This window comes from Herpailurus yagouaroundi, unplaced genomic scaffold (genome assembly GCF_014898765.1).
Source record: "Herpailurus yagouaroundi ecotype Mexico unplaced genomic scaffold, PumYag 403, whole genome shotgun sequence".
In the NCBI taxonomy this organism is placed as follows: Eukaryota; Metazoa; Chordata; class Mammalia; order Carnivora; family Felidae; genus Herpailurus; species Herpailurus yagouaroundi.
Window position 1 is genome coordinate 537,501 of NW_024412620.1, and position 5,808 is coordinate 543,308.

General features: G+C 46.9%; 1 protein-coding gene across 3 annotated transcripts in view; it reads right to left on the minus strand.

The window, feature by feature from the left end:
* NEK7 (NIMA related kinase 7) overlaps positions 1-5,277 on the minus strand; it is a 154,348-nt gene extending 149,071 nt beyond the window's left edge. The window contains exon 1 of one of the 3 annotated variants that reach the window (XM_040463516.1): positions 4,994-5,277. The gene's annotated coding sequence lies outside the window, so the exon portion shown is untranslated. Of the gene's footprint in view, positions 1-2,500; positions 2,522-2,621; positions 2,645-4,993 lie in introns of those variants that run through there. The other 2 variants (XM_040463517.1, XM_040463519.1) reach the window with 2 other exon arrangements.
* Between the last annotated feature and the right edge of the window lie 531 nt (positions 5,278-5,808).

Below are 5,808 nucleotides of genomic sequence, written 5' to 3' on the forward strand. Positions count from 1 at the left end.
AAGAAGAAGAAGAAGAAGAAGAAGAAGAAGAAGAAGAAGAAGAAGAAATCTGCCCACTGTCTTGCTCATGCCAGAAATTCCCCCTAAAAGTAACAGAAGCAGTCATTCCAATCAGCTTAAAATAAAAACTATGAGTTAAAGAAACACACCAAAATACATTTATATTAAAGTGTTATCTGTCAATCAAGCAAAGATTAAATATATGACATCAGATTCCATCTTGGTTTAGTAAGAGAGAAGCTAGAGAGGAGCACATTCATTCAGTGTCACAGGATAGGTGTGGGGACCCCAAGAGGCAAAGAATGATAAAAAACTTTGAAAAAGCAGATAAATCTAAAAGAGGTTCTAAGACTTATGAAGTCTCTGAGATGAAACACAAAATTGGGGTATGAATAACTGGGCATTATTCTGAGGGGACTGGGAAAGATCAAGAGATTGTCACAAGCATCCAAGAACCAAAAAAGGCTATGAAATACTCCTGTGGAAAATACACATCAAGCCAAACATCAAAGGTCTAGAATCTTATTTAAATCTTTGGTATTATCTTCTAGAGCTGGGGTGGGCCTCCAGCCTATTTGTGCAAATAAAACTTTACTGGAACACAGCCAATGACAGAGACCATACAGCTCACAAAGTCAGAAACATTTACTCTCTTGTCCTTTAGAAAGTTTACAAATCCCTGTTCTATACAAAAGCAGCCTGGAACGAGAAAGTTACCCTTAACTACTCACTTACACTGATTATCAACAGAAGACCCACAGCAAGATTTACAGAACAGTCTATCTCCATTAAGTAACAGTATTTCTAAATTTTTACAGACCAATTAAATAAGTTCCATTCATTTATACCCTGTTCTGATTAACACCGTGGATAGCTATTACAAAACAGTTCATTGTGTAAGCTCATTATATAAATAATACGGCAAAGCTGTTACTTTGACAAATGTTACAGTTTTCCTGCTCAAGAAAAATAAGAAATGTTTCATGATCGGGGTCCCTGGGCAGCTCAGTCAGTTAAGCATTTACCTTTTGATTTTGGCTCAGGTCATGATCTCATGGTTCATGAGTTCCAGACCCCAAGTCAGGCTCCATGCTGGCAGTGCAGAGCCTGCTTGGATTCTCTCTCTCCGTCTCTCTGCCCTTCCCATGCCCTCTCTCGTTCTCTCTCTCTCTCTCTCTCTCTCTCTCACTTTCTCTCTCTCTCTCTCTCAAAATAATAAACTAAAAAAAAGAAAAAAGAAAGAAATGTTCCATGATCATCTATCTGCCATCCTTATTCTCACTGCTCACTAAAAACCGTGAAACACATTCTCTGTTTTCATCAGAATGAAAAAATATTTTATGAAGATATGCAACATGCGGTGGTAATCAAATTATTAGTCATCAAAAGAAGAACAAGTAGTTTAGAAGCTTTCTAAGAGTGAATTGTTATACATTAGTTTTACACACGTGAAAAAATTCTCAACTGCCATTATATCCTGCAAATAAACATATTTCATTACAATTATATAACCAAATGTTATCGGGGAGCCTGAGTGGCTCAGTCGGTTAAGCGTTTGACTACCGCTCAGTTCATGATCTCACGGTCTGTGAGTTCGAGCCCTACATGGGGCTCTGTGTTGACAGCTCACAGCCTGGAGCCTGCTCTGATTCCGTGTCTCCCTCTCTCTCTCTGCTCTTTCCCTGCTCGCGCTCTGTCTCTCTCAAAAATGAAATAAAAACATAAACAAAAAAAATTATAACCAAATGTAATTTACCTATATTCCCTACAAAAATGAGGGGAGGAGGAATTAAACTGAAACACTCAAAAGTATGAAGAAATACTTCTTAAAGCATCTAGCAATATATTTATGAAAATGTCAATAAAGTAATTGCGGATAAAGCAGTTCAGAGAAACAATAATCACATACGTCATTTCCAAGATATCCTCAAGTATTACACTAAGTATATTACCATGTTTTATATATAATGTACTAACTAAAATTCCACCCACAAAACTCTAGAGCAAATACCTGAAAGGACAAATATTTTAATTTGAAGGAAACCAGGAATGTAGACAAGAGGGCTGCTTTGTGTAACTGCAGCTACAGTGCAAATTTTTTAAATACCAAAACCTATTTAAAAAAAAAAAATCAAAGGAAACAAACCTGAAAGGAGTTTTGCAACCTATTATCTAATTAAACAACTTCTTTTCCAAAACTGCATTTAATCACCATTCTCTCTTTTCAGATAGCCTGAATGGTGGCTACCTTAGTAACACTACAGAGATACATTTTAAAACATGAGACAGTTTGGTTCTAGAAACTCTGTAGACGTCTCTAATGATATCTCAGACCACATCTTTATTGGGGGGGGGGGGGAAGGAAATCTACATTTCAGTAAGGGCACACTAGTTGAGAAGAAAAGAGCAGTTGAATGTTTGCAATAAATCAGAGCTCAAAACTTTCTATTGTAACCAGCAGGAAGATGAAGGGGAGGGAAGCGTGAGATTAAATACTTACATACACAAACTATAACCACGCTTTCAGTCATTTAAAACGACAATTCTGATTTTTACAATTTGGGTACGTTATTAAGCTGGCCTTAAATCTCCCCTCCTCCACCAGTATGTTGCCATCATACCAGACGTGCTTTCCTCATTCTTGGAGTAAGTGCTGTTTTATTGCACTGGAAAAGAGCTCTTGAAATTGTCCAGCCAGGAAAATGCCTAAGTGGGAAAAGGAATGGAGGGTGCTACAGGTATGATCTTCATAAACGAGCCTGAATAGTAGTTCCGAGTACAGAATAAAACTGCACTGAAGTTACGCTCTTTCCTTTTTAAATTGATAAAGATTTTTAACCGTGGAAATATTCCCAAGTAATTGTGGAAGGGTTTAACAGTTTAGATTCTGACATTCCCTGGTTTTCGTTTACAGGTAATTTCAGAGTAAAACTCCGTGAGTCCACCTGGACATTTAGTTTGATCACCTTCGTTTCTTATCAACTATAAAGTTTCAATCGCGGTGGTGAGTCCAAGATGCAGCTCAATTATGAAACGAGACGTACACGACGGGTCAGAGAAAATTGGAACTTCCTCTCCTTTATTCTTACGTATCTATTTCTCATCCCTCAGACTGGGAACCCTCCACCAGCAGACATCCTTCCAGGAGGAACTTTCTCTCCCTCCTCCGAGCCCAGGGCTGGGGTAGGAAGTACCCGCCCTCCCGAGCGGGGAACCGCGGTGTCCTCGCCGCTTATTGGCTGTGGAAGCCGTCAGTGCCGCAGAGGGCGGGGCCTCCCGGCAGAGAGCAGAATCTCATCAGGCCCGCACCTCTCCGAGGATCCGTGGGCTTCCCACCCCAGAGAAAGCAGCCAGCCTCCACTAGGGGTTCCTTCCCCTTTATTTTGCGAGCCCTCCTCTCTCAGCGTCCCCATACAGTTTCTGCCCGTTTGACTCCTCCACGAGGCAATTTTTTTCTAAGCTCCAACATCCCTTCCCCACCCCAACAAGCTCCCAGTCTAGGACCAAACAGAAGATGCTGTGGTTTGGGGAGTTAAGCAAGCTGTGGACTGGATCTCCCGAGGATAGCAGAGAATTCCTTCCTCTGTAAATGATAACTGTTTAAGTTTTATGTTAACTGTTTTAAGTGCATTGGCCTTCGGCAAGCATTAAAGCCAAGAAAACTCGGCACCTCTTCAGTAAGAGTTGCCACTTTCAAAGTATTACAGGGTCCACTGTATCTCCTGTTTAACTATCCACCGTTTTCAGTGTTTTTTCCGGTTGTCCCTAATACTAGGTCACACCTGCAACAGCTCAAGCTCCTGTACAAAATAAGTTTATCATACATACATTCTGTACTTTATCCTATAGAGCAACCTGGCGAGAGACACAGCTATCGCCTGCAAGGAGTGTGCATACTTCTTGAAACTACAAACTCTTTGGAGGAAGAATTAGAAACAGTGGTTCTGTTATGATGGATACACGATGTTCTACAAACTACACGCATTTGATTTTTTTCAACAGCATCTTTATGATCAGCAGAGGAGGAAAATCATTTCATTTTTGTAATGTGTTTCAGACTTTCAGTTCCATCACCAGAACTGCCCCATGATGGGAGCCTATCTTATTGTAAAATAAATACAGTTTTAGTATTTATCCCTAACAAGGGCTACAGCTATGAGAGAACACGATTTATCTATTTGATACATCATTTCCCAAGGCCTACAGCATACAGGAAAGAGACAAGAAGGTTCTTCAGATCTCACTGCAGCATCTGCTAGGTTGTGTTGCTTCCTGACACCGTCCTTGGGTAATGTGGCCAACTCATTTTTCTTTCGGGGGGTGCCCTTCGTCTCTCTAGCCTTGGCCTCAATTCTCTATTTCTTTTCCATTACCACCATCACCAGCAAAGTTCTCTATTGCCTTGCAATCACTCTCACATTTGCTAATCCTGACAGGGTCCCGCTAAAGCCCATTCTCCAACAGGTCCGCTGTCCTCTACTTCTCAAGCCACTTCAGCTTCTCGCTTAGCTGCATGGCTCCCACCACCCACTGTCTCCAGTGAACTTCACTCCTCTAAATCTGGCTGCTGCCGAATCCTGACAGCTGGACTTAACCAATCGGCGAGGGATAAATAACCGACGCCGCCAATGAGCGGCAGCCGGGGGGTGGGAGGCGGGACTTCGCCTAAGTTCCTCGGGTCCTGAAACCAAAGACCTGTTGCCGCCGCCGCGGTGGCCGCGGAGTTTCTTAGTTACCGCGGCGCCCACGGCGGCCGAGGCCGCCAGAGCCCCCGCCGGGCACAAAGCTCCTGCCGCTCGCTCCCGCCACTGCCAACGAACTGGACTGAAACCCCCACCCAGCCCGACTGCGGCGCGCCCCGCCCCACCTCCCCCGGCGGGGGGATCCCGGAGGCCGCCCCGCGCCCTCCCGACCTCCCCCCCCCCCCAGCCCTCCCGGCTCCGCAGGCAGTCCCACCCTGCCGGGGCCGCCCGAGACCCCGGCAGCCACTCACCAGGAAGTCGGGAGTTTTCCGTTCTCCTGCCCGCGAGGGACCCGGGGCGTGCGGGCGGGCGGCTCGGCCAGGCGGCGCCGCGGAAAGGCCCGCTGGGCCGGGGGCTGTAGCTGCGAGGCCGGGAGCCGATCGCCACCTCCCGCCGCGCCGCGCCCGCGGACGCTGCAGGCGCGGGCCCCCACCCTGCGCAAGGAGAGGCGCGTCCCGAGTGCGAGCCTAGCGGCGGCCCATCCTCCCGAGACTCCCGCTCCTCCTCCCGCGGCCGCCGCTGTCAGGAGTGTAAACATCCCGGCATCCCCGAGGAGAGGGGCGGGGCGGGCGCCGGCCCCTCCCCGCGCCCCGAGTCCCGCGCCGCAGGTCCCGCCGGCTGCGCGCCCCGGCCTCCTGCTCTCCTCCTCTAGGCGCCGTGCGCCCCGCCGCTTCCCCGCTGGAGCCGAAGCCGTCGGAGGGGGGCCCTCTGGCGTGTGGCTCCCTGTTGTCAGGCCTGGCGGGATGGGCGAGGGGTGTCCATCTGCCCCCCCCCCCCCCCGAGCCCCCTTCCCTTACTTGGGGCCAACTTCTCTCTGGGCCGGGTCGGCTGCTTTTTGAGAACTTGTCTTTTATCCATTTATGTTCAAATTACCCCACTTGCAAGCAGTAAGCCGAACCGGTGACGTCCCCTTTCTTCTGGATCACAGCGTTTTGATCCCATCCTCTTTCACTAGGTGGTTTAAACTGACTTTGCGCTAAGCACACCTTACATTAAAGAGGCCTAGCTTAGAGAACAATGGCTTTTAGGACATGTCTGAAAGGTGAACGAGGTGGTTTTGCATTGG